Source organism: Notamacropus eugenii, chromosome 3 (assembly GCF_028372415.1).
Source record: "Notamacropus eugenii isolate mMacEug1 chromosome 3, mMacEug1.pri_v2, whole genome shotgun sequence".
In the NCBI taxonomy this organism is placed as follows: domain Eukaryota; kingdom Metazoa; phylum Chordata; class Mammalia; order Diprotodontia; family Macropodidae; genus Notamacropus; species Notamacropus eugenii.
Window position 1 is genome coordinate 267,992,118 of NC_092874.1, and position 21,947 is coordinate 268,014,064.

Below are 21,947 nucleotides of genomic sequence, written 5' to 3' on the forward strand. Positions count from 1 at the left end.
AATATAGAAAATAATTGGATTTCTAAATTTGGAAATCCAAAAATTTGGGGGGTAGATGTTTTGCAGTTGAAATAAAATGTGTATACTTTATAGTTTTGGCATAGCTTTGAGTGAAAAAATTAATTTTATCAGTAAAAATGTACAACATGCAATCCAGAAGTCAGTAGACAGAATTTGAGAACTAAAACGAGGAAAAGCAATTTTTTTTTTCAATTAACAGTGATTTATTTCCTCCTGCTTTCTACTTCCTATGAAAGAGCAAAAAATAAAACAAAACAAAACCTTCTAACAAATACACATGGGGAAGCAAACACACTGGCCATTTTGAAAAAATAAATATCTTTTTTTGTGTCTTGAGTCAATTATTTCTCCATCAACATCCAATGTTCTGAGTCAACCAAGATTCAGCAAAGGCACATATGACTGACCATTGCTGTCACAAAATGAAGCCATATCTAAATTCTTTCATGTCCCAAGTAATTTGTCCATCACAGTTCTTGACTGAAGAGACTAATGTTGTTAAACATGTAATCCTTCACTCACCACATCTGTTCCTTTGTTCCCTGTCCTCACCTATTCTCACTTTCTTATCTGTTATTTCTGAGAAAGAAATTTCTTGAAAGAACCAACTTCCCCAGCTCTATCCTTTAATGCCATTGCCTTCCATTTTCTCCATGATTTCATTCCATCAATCATCTCTTAGCTCTTGTGCGAAGAAAATCCAGCATTTGGATATTTTAAAATTTATTTTTAATGCAGTAAAGGGACTGCATGATGGAGGAACATACTTAATTTTCTTTTTCAGATTTACCATTGGTTTGTGTTTTTGTATTTTCATTTTCTCTCTGGAATATTTGTGGGAGATCTAGCCTTCTTCTGTCAAGCACAATATATTGCACAGAAGAGCAGATATGACCATTTTGATAACATTTATCACATATTACCAGATTTCTCAATAGAAAAATCCTGTAAGTTTGCAATTCTACCAGCAGTGAATCAGCATAGCCATTTCTTCAAAATGCTACAGCACTGATTTTCTTCGTATTTTTTTTTGCCTATTTGACTAGCTTCTCAAAATTGTTTTAATTTTTATCTCTTTTATGAATGATGAGATAAAACATTTTTGAAGTAATTATTAATAATTTGTTTCCTCCTTTTGGAAACTGTATATTAGTCACTGAGAAAAATTATTTTCTTTTTTTAATTAATAACTGACTTTACATACGAAACCCAGAGATGCTCTATTTTTCCTTACTTATTCAAAATCCAGTCTATCAAGGATACTTCTTACCTTGCCCCCAAATTCACTCCATCTCAGCCACCTTATATAAGTGGAGTGCTCACCATAACTCTACCATTGTTCAACTCAAGTAGGACTGGGTGGAGATGGATTCTTCTGTCCATATTGTTGGAGGCAGCTGAATCTCTTTAAGTCAAATCATCAACAGGAGCTAAAGACATTTTACCCACCTCCTTATTAATATGTCTTATTAATAACTAATTATAAACAAAATTATTTTTAATTAATAATTATTAACTAATGAGAGTTGATTTTCACCCTCAAGGACACCCTTTTATCCAAAACTATTTAAACATTCAATGGTCTTTATACCGGATCTTCGGTTTCTGAGAGAACCACTGACCTTAATTTATTGATTATGAGTTAGTCTAACTATTAAATTGATTATTACTTACCCAAAAACTCTCTCTCTCAGCTTCTCATTCATCTCACCATTTTCAGACCATATTTTCTTCTATCTCTCTGCCACATTTCACGTTGGTAATGACATGTTCCTTCCTCCCACCCCCTCTTCACCCAACTTTCTTTGGTTTTCACAGCACTGCAAAGTCTTTCATGTATATATTACTGATAGTAAGCAACTATATATTTTTTCCTATTCATTCACTCATTTCACCTATTGAACTATTGCCCCCCTCTCTTTTCTTTCTATTGCTCCTCAGCTCTTTTCTGTCCTTACGCGTATGTCTAACTGGATTCTCTCTCAACATTTTTTTTTCTTTTTGATTTCATTAACTATCATAGTTTCAATTACAACACTTCTGCAGTCCAATCTATATTCTTATCCATAGACTATCCCCAGAGTTCCAGGTCTGTATTTTCAACTGTTTCTTAGATATTTTTACCTCAATGTTTCACCAGTGTTTCAGACTCAAAATGTTCAAAAAGGAGCTCCCTATTTCCCCCTTTTGCTCCAAAGCTTTTATTTGATTTTATTTTTTAATGAACCATCATTTTCCCAATCATGTAGGCTCAAAACCCTGGAGTCATCTTTAATTTTTCTCTGTCCCTCAACTATTATGCCCAATCTTTTGCAAAATCCTGTGAAAGAAATCTTCATTCCAATTCAAATGAATATTTACTAAGCACATACAAATTGAAAGGCACTGTGCTAAATGAACATTCATGTTGCCTTTCTATTGCCACTACAGGCCTCTTAATTCTGGTCCTCCTCTTTTCTTACCAAGATAATTTCTGTAGCGTCCCAACTGACATTTTTTCCTTCAAACTCTCAAGAGTTAATTATCCCTATTCAGATGGCTTCTAGATCTTTATATCCAGCCCTAGCCTCCCTTAGGAGGTCCAGCCTCATGTCATTATATGTCTATTGGACATTCATAATTGGATTTTCCATAGGTAACTCAAGCTCCGCACTTCCAAAATAGAAATTGCATTTTCCTCTTTTCTACTTCTCATTCCAACTTCCCTAGTATGGTGAAGACAACCCCCATTCTTACAGTCCCCTGGGTTTTCAGCATTGGCATAATCCTCAACTCCCTAGTCAGTCACTCCACATGTCCAATCCTTTGACAAACCTTGTCTTTTTCTGTCTCTCCATCACTAACACATCATCTCTTCTTTTCAAACCTGCATTTACTGCCTTAATTTGGATCTTCATGTCTTCTTACTGCACTTATTTTGATAGCATCCTTACTGTCTTAGATTTCATACTTAAAAAAATGTATGGAATATCCTCTTTCCTCATATTTACTGGTTGAATTCCTATCTTTTAAGGCACATCCCAAATGTCACTATTCCATTATCTTTCCTGATCATTTACTGGTAATAAATTCTCTGAATGCTTTTATCAAACAATCAACAAACAAGTGTTTAGAGCCCACTATTTGTCAGACACTATCCTAGGCAATGGTAATATACTGTAAACTAATTATCCATTTGGTTTCTTGTTTCCCTATTAAGCCATAGATTACCTAAAAATAGGGATGATGTTTTATTCATTAATTTATTCAACCAACATTTAGTAATCAGTGGATTGTCTAGGTCAGTTAGTGTTAGTTACTGGATATAAAAAAAAACCAAAGCATTCCTTGTCCTCAAAAAACAAAAACACTACATTCTATTGAAGGTAGACAAAATGCATATCACTAAATAAATAGAAAATATATAGCAATTTAGGGGAAATTATTTTGTATTTTCTTTAACATCTATTATGGTGCTCTGAGCATACTAAATACTTAATGGTTGCTGAATTAAACTGAATTAATAATTACCATTTATTCAAATGAATCTCATAATTTCACCCACTTTATGGGTTAATTCAAATGAGTCTATGTTTTCATATATTTGGAAATTGCTTCTAATGGTACATATTGCAACCTATCTTTCCCTAACCATTTTGTGGGATTCCAGCACAAACTCCCCCATCAATTAACCCCAGGGGATCAACCAAATATGAAGGAGGGTTTCCTTCCTTCAAACTATCATAATAGCAGTTTACATTTTTGGGGGGATAAAATCACTACTTAGGGAACAAACTTGTGGTGATAAGCTTCTCTATAGTTACCTGGGCTGATTGTTGGACAGATCATAGACACACATCTATTGCCAAGTCCATATCTGAAATTTTTTGGTTTCTTAAAACATTTCAGACCTTTTTCTTCTTTTTCATAGAGATTTCAAGGCCCAGGATCATCTCAATGTCACAATCAAGCACCAAAAATTATGAATTTAAACACTTTAACACATACACACACACACACTCACACACACTTAACTAACTCCTCTCTAGAAAATTATTTATATTTTGTCAGATAAGAGATAGGATGGTAGAGTATAATAGAGAGCTGATCTCAAAGCCAAGAATGCTTGGTTCTAAGTTTCCTCTTGCACACATATATTGACTGTGTTTCACTGGGAAAATCATTTAACTTTTCAGGGCTCTAAGAAACTCTCTACGACTCTAAGTTGCAAGGGAATTACCAACATACATTGTAAGGAGTATGACCAAGTGGAAGTCCTATGTACATAAAATCCTTATTCCTTAACATATCAGAAAATGTTTGTAAAGTATTTTGCAAAATTAAGTACTAACACATGGATCAATAAACAAATGTAACCCCTGTCCCATAGCCCGTTGATATTGGGCACCTTTTTTATTGGTAGAGATAAATACCTTCCCCTGAATGAGGAGTGCACCAGAGTTGAAAAGAGATGGATTGCCCCAGCCTTCTTCAGTTACCTTTCAGACTTTTCAAGCATCATCATTTCAGGTGATTTTGGATTTCAGCTTTAAGAGGAAAGATGGAAGAGGGCAACCTTACTTCATGTTGAGGAAGGAAAAGAATCTGGGAAGATACGAGGGGAGCTAGCATTCTCCATCATGTCCTATCCCCAACTTTCTCTATTACAGACATCAAGGAGTTTCCCCTTGGATGAGATTATGATCAATCTCTTTTATTGAGCTGAGTCATCTCACTCCAAGTGGGAGAGATCCATTGTATAAGATCTGGTATATATAATCTGTCATATATTGTCTACTATTCAATCTTCTGTGTGTACCTTTCCTGATAGGGATTTGAGTAAGTGTTTCATTTATTTTATTTGCTACATGTACTCATTGAGGAACTGGGTGTTTAGTGGACAATGCTGTTGTTGTTTGTCCTTAGTTCCCTGAAAGGATCATGATATGAGAGAGGTGTTCCCATGATATGCAAGTGAATTGGATTTAAGTGAGGGAGGGCTGTGTAGTCACCAGCCTCACTTTCTCCTCCAAAGCCATCTGAGTCCAGTGTTGAGAAATAGATCAGGATGACTGGAGATGGCCCTAGTGGAAAAAGAGCCAAGACTGGGATGTAAAGTTTGAAATTCTTCTTCCTCACAATAATAGTGACAAAACAATCAAAAGTAATATTGAACCAGATCATATACCCCAGAATATTATAACAAGAAAATAATAATAATATTTATATAAATGTAAAATATTAAAAATAATATTTTAAAGTATATCTAAATAATATTTAGATAAATAATACCATTAAAGGGAGATATAATTCTAGCTTGGCACCACCCATCTCTGAGGAGAGCAGAATGGATTCTGGCTCCAAATTCCTGCTCCCACTACCAGGTGGGACTACTGTCCCTTAGAGGAGTATTGGTGGAGAGTAGGTTTGTAGAGATTCATTCAGTTCTGCCTCCCTTCCATCATACAACAAGGGCTTGCACCAGAGGTAGGCTTCAGCTTCAGGAAAGTCTCTTTCTATGTCTCTCTCCTTCCCTCCCTCCCTCCCTTTATATAGGGTTCTCTTTACTCAAGTATGTATTAAATGTTTACTGTATGCCGGTCATTGTACTAGGTGCTGGATATAAGTAGAATAGTAGAACAATTCCTTCTTCCAAGGAGCTTAAGTTCCAGTGGGGGAAACATGACTACAAATATAAGTATGTAAAATGAATTGCTAGAATTATATAAAAGTAGGTAAATAGAGAATAGTTTGAGAGGGATGACACTATCTGTTGGGGGATCAGAAAGGGCTTTGACTGAACCAAATCTTAAAGAAAAATAAAGATTCTGTGAGAGAATGGTGAAGACTAAGTGGTTTTCAGGAATACTAAAAGGCCAGGGAAAGACATGGAGATGGGATGCCAACTACTGTGGATTTTTAAAAACCTTTTGCCAATTATCTAATTGTATTATTGACAACTGGAAGTAAAATCTGATATTATGATTTGAAATCTGAATTCCAGTTACTGCCACTGTAGCATGCATTATTTTTTCTGCTTATTCCTTCTATATAACTAGATATGTGTTTCTAAGTCTCTTGGAAAACATCTATTTCTCTAATCATAGAACTAATGTATTATCACATTTATATATCACAACTTATTCAGTCATTTTTAAACTGTTGGACATGCTCTCAGTTTTAGTTTTCACCACCATTAAAGTGCTGCTTTGAATATTTTTTTTGTCCATAAAGCTCGCTATTGTTATTATTTTATTAGAATTTAAAAGTTCAAAATGTTGGTTTACCAGCTACAACTCACTAGAAGCCAAATATTTAATAGTCCACAACCTTATCCATGAGTTTGAGTGAGAGGGCAGGAGAAAGCACTGGCCCCTCTCCTCACTAATGAAACCTTACTCTCTGTAGAGTCCTTGAAAGGACACTGTATACTCGGGCTCGTTAGGATCTCAAGGATAGGCAAAGGAACATAGTCCTGGAGAGGGCGAGATGTTCCTCAGATGCATCTTGGCACTGGTGATTGATATATATGTTTTATGGTTCCATAAAAACCAGTTAATAGCAGTCAATTATTGCCTCTACAATTCACAAGAGCCCTTTTTGTGACAGATAAGGTGGAAAAGGTATTTAAAAGTTTGCCTAGAAAAAAATAGAATCCAAACTCTTATGTTCTATAAAAATAATTTTAAAAAATAGATTTTTCAGTATAAAAGTGTTTATTTTTAATGTCAGGTTGATGAAACAAGTACATATTATTTCAAACTAACAGCATTGAAAAGGGGAGGGTGAGCCCTTTTCTCATGCTATATATAAATCAAGTCTTTTTTAAATTGTTGTTCAGTTGTTTTCAGACATGTCCTACTCTTCTGGAACCTATCTGGGTTACTTTTTTTTTTTTGGCAAAGATAGTAGAGTGGCTTGCCATTTCCTTCTCCAGATCATTTTACAATTGAGAAAATCGAGGCAAACAGGGTTAAGTAACTTGCCCAGGGTCACAGAACTAGTAAGTGTCTGAGGCTGGATTTGAACTCAGAAAGATGAAATCTTATTGACTTCAGGTCTGGCACTCTGTTCACTGTGCCACCTCGTTGCCATAAATCTAGCCTAAAATGGATGAAAAAAATATTTACTTGCTTATTTCCCACTTCACATACTATTTCTCACCCTTCCAACTTTGATAAGTAATATGTAGACTTTTCTTCATCTCAAACCATATCCCGCCCCCCAAACCTCCTGACATACTGGCAGGAGTTACTTGGAAGGTTGATATGAGTGTTTAAGATACATGAACAGCAATCCTGTTGGCTGAACAGGGGGTAATGGTTCTTAAGCACTGATTGGAATATCATTCCCCTTAATTCCGTCTGTTAGAGTGTATAGGAATTTATTCAAATAGCTATAATCTTTCTCTTTCACAGTACTATTTTTTTATCCAGTAAAATATATTTTCAGAAAAAGAAAAAAAAGAGATGAAAGCAAAAATAGTATCTGGTGTACTAAGATCTCTATGTGGGATGCATTCAAGAAAGGATTGGATGGTGTAGTATATAGTATTATTTGAACCCATCTACTCTGAGAAACCATTATATCTTGAAAGGATTTTGAGTCACTCGTGTAGTTCAGGGTTTTCCAAGCAGCCAAGTCATTTTTAATAGGATTTCAAATTTATAAAAAACAAGGAAGCAAAAAATAAATTAAAAAAAAACTTCATACAATCTAAGCAGGCATAAACAATAATCTTTCACAAATGAACAACTTATAGAAAATGAATATATGCAATATGATGTTTGGAAAAATAGAAATGATAAAGAATAATATGATGAAACTAAATATATGACATAGAAAAAAGGGGACTAGACTTGCAATCAGGACAATCTTTGTTTAAATCCCAATTCAAACATTCAGATGTGTGAACTTGGGATGGTCACTTAAATTCTCTGAGATTCAGTTTGTTGATCTGAGAAATGAAAGCATGAGCGTGGGTAGCTTTTATGGTCCCTTCTTTTTGCTCCTACAATCCTAGTTTGAATGATCAATCTTGGCCCCCAAGAAGAGATGGTAAAATGTATTTCCCTCTTTTTCTGGCAAAGTTTATATATGTGTGAGTGTGTGTGTGTGTGTGTGTGTGTGTGTGTGTGTGTGTGTGAATCCTGCTTATGCAAGTGGGTAATAATATTTAGTTTTTCTTAACTGCATTTATTTCCTTGTTTCAAGGGAAGGTTCATTCACAGAGGGTGGGTAGAAATATGGGGAAGGAAAAACCATGTACCTAGAAAGGATTTTGATTTTAAAAATGCAACACACACACACACACACATATATATGCTTTATTAAAGTATAATAATATGGAGGAAATAAGCATTTAAATATATTATAGAAGCCACTTTTGGAGTTGAGTGCTTCTGCTGTTAACTATCTGTGCGACATTGGGAAAATCACTTAAAATCCTCATGCCTCACTTTCTTCATCTGTACAGTAAGTGGGCTAAAACTAGATGATCTCCAAGGACCCTGTAACTTTTAGTTCTCTAATATTTTGGATAAGGATTAAATAATGAGACATTGTATAAGTCCCAGATAAAAATCAGTCTCATAATTTTACAGTCACCCCTTGAACTCTTGAAAAACTGCATTGTGTAAATAGACTTTGTATGGCTTCTAATCAGGATTTCTAGGAGTTGGAGTTGGAGTAGAAGTAGCAGTAGTAGTAGTAGCAGCAGCAGCAGTAGTAGTAGTAATAGTAGTAGTGATAGTAGTAGTAGTAGTAGTAGTAGTAGTAGTAGTAGTAGTAGTAGTAGTAGTAGTAGCAGCAGCAGCAGTAGCTGTTGTTGTTGGCATGGTGGAGAGAACTCTGGGGTGGTAATCAGGAAGACTTAGCTTCCTGGATTCAAATCTGGCCTCAGACACTTTCTATCAGTGTGACCCTGGAAAAGTCAATTAACCTTGTTTGCCTCAGCTTCCACATTTATAAAATGAGCCAGAGAAGGAAAGGGTCAACGAGATATTGGTATCTTTGCCCAGAAAACCTCAAATGGGTTGTGCAGATTCAGATATGACTGAACAATACCACCTGTGAGAGAACAAGCCTAATTCTATGTGCTGGTTTAAATAAATTAATGAGCATTTCACTAAATAGTTAGCTAATTTAAAACAGCACATAGCGTAGGACTGGGCTTCTTCTTTTGCAGGTAGCAGTAACAATATACAATAATGGAAAATGAAAGAATGATGGAAATGAAGAAGGGCATCGAACTGTGTTTACCTGGTAAATGGAGATATAATTCATTGGTCCGTCCTAATACTCAGGCCTTCCCCATCCTTTGTACACAAGGTTATTAAATAGAGAATTCCATTGCCAGATATATGGCTAATGTGCAGAGACCTTGGAGCTGCGAAAAGTGCTGGAAAGCTCCTTCAAGCAGTAAAAATTGGATTTAAGGGAAAACAATTTCTTTTCAAAGCTTACTCACAGTTCAGATTAAATAACAGCAATATCATGGAGAGAATCCTGCATTTGAAAAAAAAAAGATTTTTAAGCTTTCAACAATCTTAAGAATTGCTGTAGCATAGAAAAATATGACAAATACCAGAGTTTGGCGGTACTGAGGGTGCAGAGTATAAATCTTTTAGCTAACGAAAAACTTCTATGTCAAGCGATGATGTTTTAAAATCAATTTTTATCTTCACTGTTCCATCCATTGCAAAAGGAAACATAAACTTTGCATTTAACATCCTCTTCACCAACTACTTTTGGTTTCAAAGTACACTGGCCAAATTCCTAAGATCCAGGGAGGTAAACTGCAGAACACTTACATTTCAGCTGTTTCACTGATTGAATTCCATTTCAATCCCCTGTTCAGAACCAGATTTTTTTTTTAAACAACAGCAACAAGGAAAAAAAAGGTATTTTGGTTTATGATGACAGAACAGCAGCCTTTCTGCAGTAGATCCCTCTAGCAAGTGTTTTTAATATATCTGATTTGTCAAAGTCACCGCTACTCCTTAATCTTTCTAGCCAGTGTCAAATGCTGGAAGCTATCACCTATTCATTTTGCTGAACAGTGTAAAGAAGAAGATGTACAGAGTGGCACAGTCTTCTGCCCAAATATTGGAATAAAATGGGACTTTTGAACATAATTTGTAAGGAAGGATGGTGAATTGGTTGTGGGAAAAAAAAACAAATTTATTTTACAAATTTTTCTTCTTTTTCTGTAATGTATGTATTTATGATTTGACAATTCTGAAATGAACTTGAGTCTTTTTTTCTATGTTTACCAAAGACCTGTACTCATTTTGTACATGCAAGAAATATCTTGATATTTATTTAGAGCTTGGGTTCAAATTCTGACTGATACAGTTTGCATTGTTGTTCAGTCATGTCTGACCCTTTATGACCCCATTTGGGGTTTTCTTGGCACAGATATTGGAATGATTTGTCACTTCCTTTTACAGCTCGTTTTGCAGATGAAGAAACTCAGTTGAATCACTTGGTTGAGTAATTTGAGGCAAAAACGGTTAAGTAACTTGACATAGCTAGTAGGTATCTGAGGCCAGATTTGAATTCAGGAATATGTCTTCCTGATGCTAGGGCCAGTACTCCATCTGCTGTACCACCCAGCTTGTGTGACCAGATACAAATTATTTAATTCTTCAGGATGACAGTTTTTTATGCTATAAAGTGGAAGGCTGAATTAGATTAGATAGCTGTCTAAGCTCTATTAATATAATAAATCTATAATATTACAATTCTAAAATAATGTCTTGCTTTCTGCCAGCTCCACCATATTCCAGTGAGATGCCAAAATGATGCACACAAAAGAAAAATGGAAAGGGTCATGATACATATTTTCTAGGCCCTTTCAAAAACATGGTCTTGTCCCTTTGGCTAATATACAAATATACAAGAGAGGTAATACTGTAGATATCAAAGATATGGGCACAGTTCAGCAAAGAATGCCCCATAAATGCTATGAGGACAAAACTAGACAAATCTATAATGTATTCAACATGCTGTAAGCATTGTTTTAAACAAACTGGTTAAGGTCAATATCTTAGCCAAGGGAATTAATGTGAATACTGAGCATATTAAGCCTTCTAAGAGCTGAGATAGCTTCCTGAATCAGGTAAAGGAAAATTATGAGAAAAAGAATAAAGCCGAAGAAAAAGGCACCTGAGCCCAACTGAAATGCCATCCTGCTCCACCCAGAGAAACACACTTTATGAGAACCAATTGCAAGGAATCTGGGCTGTTGGAACCAATCCCTTATGAATGTATGGCATAAATGACTCTAAAAAAATAAAAAATAAATATCTGGGACTTAAAAAAAGACTATCTTACAATGTTTGCTTCTTGGAGCAAATACTATATTTCAATTATTGGGGTCAGATGAATGGCACCCAAATAGTATTCATCCTTAAATTTTATTATTACTTTTCAATATAAAATTGAACACTTTATGGAAGTTTAAAGAAATATAGTAAAAAGTATTTTTTTGCTTTTATCAGTATAGAAAACATTTTTCTATAATACGATCTTATAGTCTGAATCCATTGAGATTATGAAATGCCTCCAGGAGAGGGAAAGAGAGTTTTCCTTAAGTTAATCAGTAAAGTACTCTTGGCTAGTTCAATTCTGCTCCTTGCATTGTCATAGCATAACATCGTCATTGTATTCTTTGCTCAGATTCAAGGGATTCAATAGAAAGTGTGTGTGTGTGTGTGTGTGTGTGTGTGTGTCTGTGTGTCTGTGTGTCTGTGTGTGTGTGTGTATGTAAGGGGGGAGGTTGCTTTTGAGACAGACAGATTAACAATTGCTGGTAGATAGTTTTATCCAAATTGTGATACATTAAATTAGTTTTAACCTCTCGGGTTAACTATCACTAAAGTTTCCCACAATTAACAGCAACAAAAATCATTCCTCTCTTATAAGGAGATAGCCAAGTTCAGGCCTCAAAACACTAACTACAAATTCATAGAATCAGTAGCCTCTCAAACACTGCATGCCCTTCATAGTATAAAAGTATAGAGCATGTCAAGAATTTTTTTAAAAGTTTGATTGATTTTTAAAAATGTTACATTTTTCAGATTACCTATACTGCTTAAGAAGTCCCTTGTAACAAAATACAAACAATTAAATGAGTCTAATATATTGACCTGATCTGAAAGTACATGCAACATTTCACATCTGTAGCACCCCTCCTTTTTCTGAAAGTTTTTCATGAGCAGAAATATATTTCCCTCCCTATTCATAATTCTTTAAAATAATAGAAAAAGGCAATATATAACCAATAAGCATAGTCAAAGAAAATAAATATCCTTATTGGCTATATGCAAATATACATATATCATTTTCAGTTAATCAATAAATATTCATTAAGCATCTCCTATGTACCTGGTACTGTGCTAAGTACTGGAGATACAAATATGAAAGGAACTTAAAAATGTAATGACAAAAGATAATACACAAAAGAAAAAAATTAAAAGGTAGGGCAGGTAACTAGCAAAATATGTGCATTCAGGTGGGAGATGAGATGTCAGAGGCAATGTCTGTTCTGTCCTCTCTCTTTGAGTTTCTGGATCCTCCCTCCAATCAGGAGGACAGGGGGTACTGATGAGGTATGAGGGATAATGATGAATGAAACTTATAAGAAAGTGAGATTTCCTAAGAATAAATTTACAGGGTTTGTGGGAGTGGGAGTAGGTAAATGGGAGAGGAAATAGTGGAAAAGCAAAAGTCCAGGATAAATGCAGCCAACGGTGGTGGTAGGAGATCTAAGATTCTGTATCTTCCTTCCATAGTCTCTCTCTCAGGAAGTAGAGAATCTATTTCATCACCATGAAATGAATCATGAATGATCATTGCATTAATAAAAGTTCTTACCATTTTCAAAGTTGTTTGTCATTAGACTGTTGATGTTATTGTATACACTGTTCTCTTGGTTTTCCACATTTCATTCTGTTTCAGTTTGCAAAAGTTTTCACATTTATCCATTTGAATAATATTGACATTATACTATAACTGCTTCTTCTGGTTCTTCTCATTTCGCTAGGTATCAATTAGTATGACTTTCCCTGCTTTGAAATCATATACTCCTCATTTCTTATGTAGCACAACTTCATTACATTCATATACCACATTATTCAGCCTTTCCTCAATTGCTGGGCATCCTTTGGATTTTCAGATCTTTACCACCACAAAAAAGAGCTGATACACACACAAGCATATATACTATACACATGTGGATAGTTTGGGAGAGAAGAGGTATTAGACTGACTACCAAACTGAAGATCTACAGAATCATTGTTCTTATCTCATTCTTGTATACTTGTGAAACATGGACAGTCTACCATCACCATGACAGGAAACTGAATCGCTTCCATTTGAACTGCCTTAGGAAGATTCTGAGGATCACCTGACAGGATAAGGTACCAGACATTGAAGTCCTTGCTCGAACTGAACTGCCAAGTGTTCAAACTATGCTTCAGACGGTGCAACTCCAATGGGTTGGCTATATTTTTTGAATGCAAAATGTACGTTTACCAAAAAGACTTTTTTATGGAGAACTTGCCTGGGGCAGGCGATTACATCGTGGTCAGAAGAAACAATGCAAGGACACTCTCAAAGTCTCTTTCAAAAACTTTGGATTTGAATGTGAGATACAGGAGACACTGGCACAGGATCACTCAGCATGGCGTGCCCACATCAGAAATGGTGCTGTGCTCCTTGAGCAAAGCAGAATGGAGACAGCACAACGTAAACATAGAATGTGCAAATTTGGAGTATCCACCCCAAATGTTCACATGGACTATCTGTACCCAATCAGTGATAGAGCATTCCAAATTCATATTGATCTGATCTGCCACAAGCAGACACACTGAAACTTGAGTTTATCATGGTGATGTCATTTTGGTCCTCTTCAAGAATGAAAAACAACAACCAACCAACACATATGTATACATATATAGAAACCCACTCGTATATGCATATGTGTGCATACTCACGTACACACCTGCATGTAATTTATGTACATTTTTATACATATGTATATGCATACATATGTGTGTGTATATACAAACACAGACACACATATAAAAATACCCTTTCTTATTTCTTTAATCACTTTTGGACCAAGACCTTACACTGCAATAGCTAGGTAAAAGGGTATGTACTGTTTAACAACTTTTTTGTGTGTAATTCACATTAGCTTCCTGAACAGTTGTTTAAATTCATTCATGCTCTACCAATGTGGATTCATTAATCAGTGCCTGTTTTCTGAAGACTGCTTCATCATTTATCATTTTCATCGTATTGTCATCTTTGGAACTTTGAAATAGGTACACTCTCAAAATTGCTTTAATTTTCATTTCTCTAATTAGTAGTAATTTAGAACAATTTTTCATATGTCTACAAATAGTGTGTCTTTCTTCCATATGCAAAATGCCTGCTTTGGTACTTAGAACATTTTCCACTTGGGCTATGGCTCTTACTTTAATGTATTTGAATTAGTTCTTTGTCTGTCTTTGAATTTGGGTAGATTTGTTCCATGGATTAATCTCTATTTTTTAACTAGCACATGTGATAGTGGCATAGTTTGGAAAAGGGCACCATTAAGTTTCTATTATTCTCATTTCTTTTCATTAATTCCTTTGAGATTCTCATTTTTTACCTTTTATGATTTTTTTATTATGTCTTCCGCTTCTATAAAATAATCCTTATATGCCTTGGTGGTGACAGCATTGAAGAAATTAATTTAGCTAGAAATTGTATATTTATCAAGCTTAGTACTTTAGAGAGAACAGTTCCAACAGAGAAGGAATGGTGTTAGAGTCATCCAGTGATTCACAAGAGAAAAAAACATCAAAAAAGAAGCTGGTATAAAATTCGTGACATCCAATATCTATTTAAGTTTTTCTTTTGCCTGCAATGTGAAATAGAGATCTTAAAGCAAGTGTGTAAATTTGCATTCATAGGTATTAATGATATCTAGTGTGATGAAACTCATGACTGGATACAATTCTTTAAACATATTCCTTATTCAAAGGAAGCAATTAGAGAGGAATGATTTAGAAGGAGAAAGGTAGAGCTAGAATGGTGTAAGTTATCTCACCTAAAAGAGGCAAGAAAAAGGTTTCACAATGGAGGGGAAGAGGGGGGAAGTGAGAAGGAATGAGTGAACCTTTCTTTCATCAGATTTGGCTTAAGGAGAGAATAATATACATACTCAATTGGGTATCTTACCCTACAGGAAAGTAAGAGGGAAGGAGATGGGGGAGGGAAGAGTGATAGTGATACAATGGAAGGTAGATTGGACTAGGAAGTAGTCAGAAACAAGTGAAAAGGGACAAGGTCAAAGGTGAATATAGAATATGTGGGGGGCAGGATAGGATGGAGGGAAATATAGTTAGTCTTTCACAACATGACTATCATGGAAGTGTTTGGCATAACGGCACATGTATAATGTATGTTGAATTCCCTGCCTTCTCAATGAGGGTGGGTGGGGAGGGAATAAAGGAGTGAATCTGGAACTCAAAGTTTTAAAAACAACGGTCAAAATTTGTTTTTACATGCAACTGAGAAATAAGATATACAAACAATGGGATATAGAAATCTATCTTTCCCTACAAGAAAGTAAGGGGGAAAGGGGAGAAGAAGAGGGGAGTGATAGAAGGGAGGGCAGACCAGAGGAAAAGGTTACCAGAATGCATACCATCTTAGGGTAGAGGTAGGGGAGAGATGGGGAGAAAATTTGCAACTCAAAACCTTGTGGAAATGAATGTTGAAAACTAAAACTAAAAATATATAAATAAAAATGGAAAAATGTATTTCTTATTTAAAGAAAACATAAGAAAAATGAAAGGAAGGAGAAATTATTATACATATGTTCATATTAGATGTATATGCATATGTGCATACACACTATATGACTTACAACAATTGATAAATTATACAAGATAGATAAAGAGATAGATAGATAGATAGATAGATAGATAGATAGATAGATAGATAGATAGATAGATAGAAAGAAAGATATCGGCTATTAAGCAGAAGGACTCACCCAGTTGGGATCCTCTAGTCCCACTTCTGTCATTTTGCTAATGAGGAAATTGAGAACATTGAAGGTTAAGTGACTTGACATGATGAAATAAATAAAAGCATCAGAAGAAGGATTCGAATCCAGTGTGTGAAAGCAGAAATGGGATGGTATTTAGAGTCTGAAGATGTAGTTCCAAAGACTGATTCTGTTACTTTTTGTCATAAGAATTTTGGCAAGTAATTTTACTTCTTTGAGCCTCAGTTTCCTCAATAAATGGAGTCAATTGTGCTCAAAAACCTGTAAGGTCTATTTGAGTCAAAATCTGTGCTCCAAATAGCCTATGTCCTTTGACTCCAAATCCATTGTCCTTTCCACTGGATCACTTTGACTCCCAGATATAGTCATGAAAATGCAAAAACAAGAAGCATGCTGGGTAACAAAAACAAACATCAATTGAGGATAAAAGAAGAAATAATTTTGATATGGGGACAAAAGGAAGATAGCAATGAGGAATTTGGAAAGCATAATAATTATGATATGTGGAGGTACAACATATTAGTGATGAAATTCATTATCTGCATTATTCAGCAGATGGTTCTCAGAGAGAATTAGGGTCACTAATAAATTGTGAGTTTGCTTCAATGGTAACTTAAGAATCAAACCTGATAAAGGTGAATAAGAGTAAGGGGAATAGAAAAGCTTCTGGTTTCCATATCACAATATTAGTAGAAATATTCACTCTTCAAATATATAACCTCATTATGTATAATTATGTGTATATATATATAGTCATATATACATATAATTATATATATATATATAATGTATAACAAAAATTATCACACATAAGGAGAAGTCAGACTACTTTTATTTTTATGCCTTTATGACTAGTTATGGCTCTTGCAATATTGGTAAGAAGGAATGAACATAAATTGAACACAGAATATCACAAACATATATTAACATAAATAATTTTTGGATCTAATTTGTGACACACATAAGGTAAGACCTGGCTATGTTTTGTTTGAAATTAAAAGATATAACTCGAGACAACTTCAAAATGAACAAAACCCTGATATACTTTTCATCCAATGAGCAATTTTTTTTCAGTTGTGAGATTATTTTTCCAAATGTCTGCATCATTTAGTTGAGAAGAAAATTGCCTCAGATTTGTTCCTCTAGTGGTATAATAATTTATGGTTTTATAAACAAAGGGCAAACTATACATCATTTTCCACTGCTATGCACAAATTATCTAATCAGACTTCAAATGTAATGGAAAAGTGATATTTATGGTCAACGTGGGGAAAACAAATGAAGCCAGTCAGGCCAAAGTCCACTGAAAGCACCAGCAAAATGCCTTTGTTTAAAACAATATCAATTTGACACTAGGAGTATTAATATAATAGCATAATGCATTTGTTCCCTTTCTCATAATGGTATAAACTTTTTCTTAAAACATCGAAGTGACTTGGCCAAAACAGATTTTGAACTAGAGATCATGAGGCTTTGTCAAGTCATAAATAGAATGGGACTCGAAATCAAGAAATACTAATTTCATTTCTCACCCACCAAGCCTCAGTTTCCTTATCTGTAAATTGGAGTATAGTAATAACAAAAATAACAACAAAACCAACCAACAACAATAATATATATACGGTATATATTGATTTCTATGGTAATATGTACCATATAAATATATATAGTGATTTCAGATTTGCAAAGATCTTTTTATACTTATTTATTTGATCTTTAACCTCTAAAAGTAGGAAATATTATTACACCCATTTCACAGATGACAAAACTGTAATTGAGAAATATTAAGGGAGTCGCCTAGGGTCACACAGATAATAAGGTTCTAAGTCAACATTTTAAATCAGGACATCCTGACTAGAAGTATAGCACAGTATTTAGTATAATAACTAATTCCTCCTTCAGGCTTTGGCTGACAGGGCTATTGTAAGGCTGAAATATGACAGCATATGTAAGTGTTTTGTACGTTTTGCATATTTAAATAAATATCGAGTACTATACTCCTCCTCCTCTTCCCTTCCTTATGCCTTTCCTCCCCCTCCTTTTTTTCTCTTCTTTGTTCCTTCTCCCTTTAGTCTTCCTCCTTCTCCTATTATAAATTGGTTGAATGAAAATCAAATTCCAATTTTTCATTCCCATTTTTTAAATTCTGAACTTAATGAACATCAAATAGATTTCTATATACAAATTATGGCAGGAAACGTGTAAAATGGTACATCTCTTATATATAGTTTCTTAAGTTTATAATAATTTCATTTATACAGTTGATTATTTTTGTGGTTGCAAAGAACTGAAAATTGAGGAAATTTCTATAAATTAAGGAATGGTTGAATATACTATGTTATATGAATATAATAAGGTACTACTGTAAAAATGATAAAGGAATGGTCTCAGAACAATCTCAGAAAACATATAGGAAATGATACAAAATGAAATGTATAGAACTAGGAGAAAACTGTGCTATTTTAATTGCATGCACAAACAATATTGTAATGATGACCAACTGTGAAAGACTTAGCTACTCTAATCAATAAAATGATCCAAGACAAGTCCAGAGAACCCATGATAAAAAATACTATCCACTTCCAGAGAAAGAACTAATGAACTCAGTGCATATTAAAGCATATTTATTTTCCTGCCTTTTTTCTTGCAACATGACTAATATAAAAAGAGGTTTGGCATGGTTTCACATTGTATAAGGGGCACTGTATTTCCTGCTTTTGCAGTGGGTGGTGGAGGTGCAGGAAGGACAGAGAGAATTTGAAACTCAAAATTTAAAAAAAGTTAAAAAATAAATATACAGAATCTCTAATACTCTCAACAAACTACTTTTAAAGCTACCCTGCTTGTTTGTGTTTTTCAAAGAAATTTCATCTCTTTTCTCCTGTGTATTTAAAAAAGTGCTTCAATGACAGATTTTCTTTTTTTTTTTCTTTTCATCATATTCGGGTAATACTCTAGCTAGTTCCCTGTCTTCCCAGGGCTAACAACGATAATGTTACCACAAAATAACAACACATATGATACCGACATAGCCTTACATAAGTGGACCATTCAGAAAACCTCTACTTAAAGTGATTTTTACTTAATGTGAATTTTTCCACAGGCATAGGAAAGAAAGGGAAGGAGGAAGGCAGCATGGTCCCACACCCTGGAGCAGACAAAGAAGAAGAGAACAGGAGGAGGGACACACAGAGGTTGGAGACAGGCGCATGGGGGCTGTATATGGATAGGCAACATGTGGATGTGGGAGCAGGTACAGACACAAGGAACCCCAGAGGAAAATGATGGAAGACAGACAGAGAGGCAGATGAGGACAGCTGGGCAAAGCTCTTACTGAGAAGGTCGTGCTCTGCAGGTGGAGAGTGATCTCTCTGCTCATCTCTTCTTCAGCTTTCACTTGGAGGTTTTGGTTTTTGTTTGTTTTTTTGATGTTGGAGAGATAGCCAAGGGACAGGAGCAGAGAGAAAGAACCCATACATCTGTTACTTTTTAATGTGGATTTCTTTCATGATTCTTTAAAGTTAAATTTGTATAATGTCTATTTATATAAACTAGAACTATCTATAATTATAAATGACACAATCCTTTATATCAAACATATTCTAGCAAAATGAATAAACATTTTCCAGGTCCTAAAATATGTCTCATTTTACATATTAAATTTATCAACCCCCCCTCTTCCGAGGTAGGTAACACAATTCATAATCAAGTTGTGACTTTGCATTGTAGTTCTTAGGTCTTTCCAGTTTGTTCTGTTTTATGATAGTATTCTTACTAGTATGATAGTATTCTTACTGTTATGATAGTATTCTTACTGATTCTATTTAGCTTACTGTACCTCAGTTCATTCAAGCCTCTTCAGGTTTTTCTGAATACATCCCTTTCACTATTTCTTATAGTACAATCATATCACATTAAAGGTATTTACCACAATTTATCCAACCATTCTTCAACTGATGAGGACCTTTTTGTTTAAATTTTCTTTCTACCATGACAAAAAGTTGCAAATATGTTTATACATGTCGGTTTTTTCCCTCTTGCCTAGATCTCTTGCAGTATACACCTGGTAGTAATAATCCTCCCCATGCTGTGCTCCTGACACTTCAATGATCCAGAAACCACTTTCCCTTGTAAGATCATTTAATCTCTGGCCTTCCCACACTGGAAGGACTCTTTCCTCCTGTAATTTCACCCTCTTGATTGTCTTGTTTCTTCCAGAACCTCCACTTCAAGATGGATGCCCAGGCTAGCTACATCGTAATTTCTCTCCAGGTTTTTCTCTTGACTTTCCTAGACTTTCTTCATGATACTCCCATAGATATGTTCATCTCTCCTCCAATACTTTATACTCTTTTTTTCTTTTTTTGTGTTGTATTCCACCAGCAGAACATAAGCTGAATGAGGGAAGAAACTTTCTTTCTGATTAAGATTTTTATTCTCATTGCTTAGCAAAATTCCTGGGTCAAAGTGTATACACAGTTTAGTGAATTTTCGGTGCACAATTCCAAATTATGTTTGGAGTGTCTGAACTAAATCACAACTCCATGAATAGTTCACCACCTGCTTCACATTTTAAAGTATTATTAGAGTTAAAAAAATCTTCATTTAAATAATTTAAGCTAAATGTATGTAACAAAAAATCCTAAGATATCTAAATACATTAAGAATAATGATCACTACCCTGGATTATATCATGATCAAGATGTATCTATTTTACATATATAGTTTCTGAAACTTCAAAAAAAGGGATTAGAGAAAAGAATGATGGAGAAGAGAAAACAACATCAAATAGACTTTAAATTTTAATCATCCACTGAAAAGAGAACTTAGAGTTCATTCATGTGAGTTCTGTCCTTGCTATTAACTTCCTAGTTTCTACAAAACTGGAACTTTCTCTCTTCCAAACAACTTATATTCTGGCGTTTCATCAAAATCTGTTGCACCAGTCGATAATGATATTGAGGATCTAATAAGAAGCATTTCCAAGAGAAACCCCTCAGCCCAAGATCTCATATGAGGCAATGAAGACATATTCCAATTCCTATTTTTGACATTTTTAACTCTTTGTTCCCTTTGACATCTCATTTCACTTCTTTCTTTACAAAATTATATGAATTTCTTATTTGGTAATAATTCATATTTATAATAAATTTTAAAATTCACTAAGTTCTAGAAGAGCAATATGGCACAGTAAATAGAGAACCAGACTTGAAACCAGGAAAATCTGAATACAAACCCTGTATATACTGACAGTGAGACCCTGACTGAATTATTTAAGCTCTTAATGTTCTAACAACTCTCTTACTATAAATTTCAGAGACGGCAGTGACTTGTATTAGTATAAGGAGTTTCCTCACCTGGAAGTGTGCTATGTGAATAAAATCATAGATTTAGTCTCCATTCCTTTCCCCAAAACAACCATAAAAAGTAAGGACTATTATTATACCTTTTTTTTCAGAGCTCATATTAAAGATTATTGAATGTCATGAGGATGACACGATTTGTGTCTGCTGAACCAAAATTTAAATGTCAGAATTTAGGATCAAAATATAGTACTCCTGATTCAAAGTCCAGAAGTTTCCCACTTGTTTATTTTATCTTCTAATGGCAGCACTAAACCTTCAAAATTTTAGTTAGTAAACTCATCTCAGTGGATCACTTCTTTCCAATTTCATCCCTATCAATCATGAGATTAAAAAAAACATGCATACTCAAAATATTTCACATGTATCACTTGAACATCTAAAAACAAAGCAAAAAAATCAATGAGCACAGGTACTATGATTCATATTTTTAAGATCTTAGGATTATACAGATCTGATTGGATGGTTGTTGTCTGTCTTCAAAGAAGACCAAAATGACATCACCATTGCAAAGT

General features: G+C 34.5%; 1 pseudogene; it reads left to right on the forward strand.

Annotated features, from left to right (window-relative positions):
- The first annotated feature begins 10,802 nt into the window (after positions 1-10,802).
- On the forward strand, positions 10,803-11,281 carry LOC140531524 (large ribosomal subunit protein eL21-like; annotated as a pseudogene).
- The last annotated feature ends 10,666 nt before the right edge of the window (positions 11,282-21,947 follow it).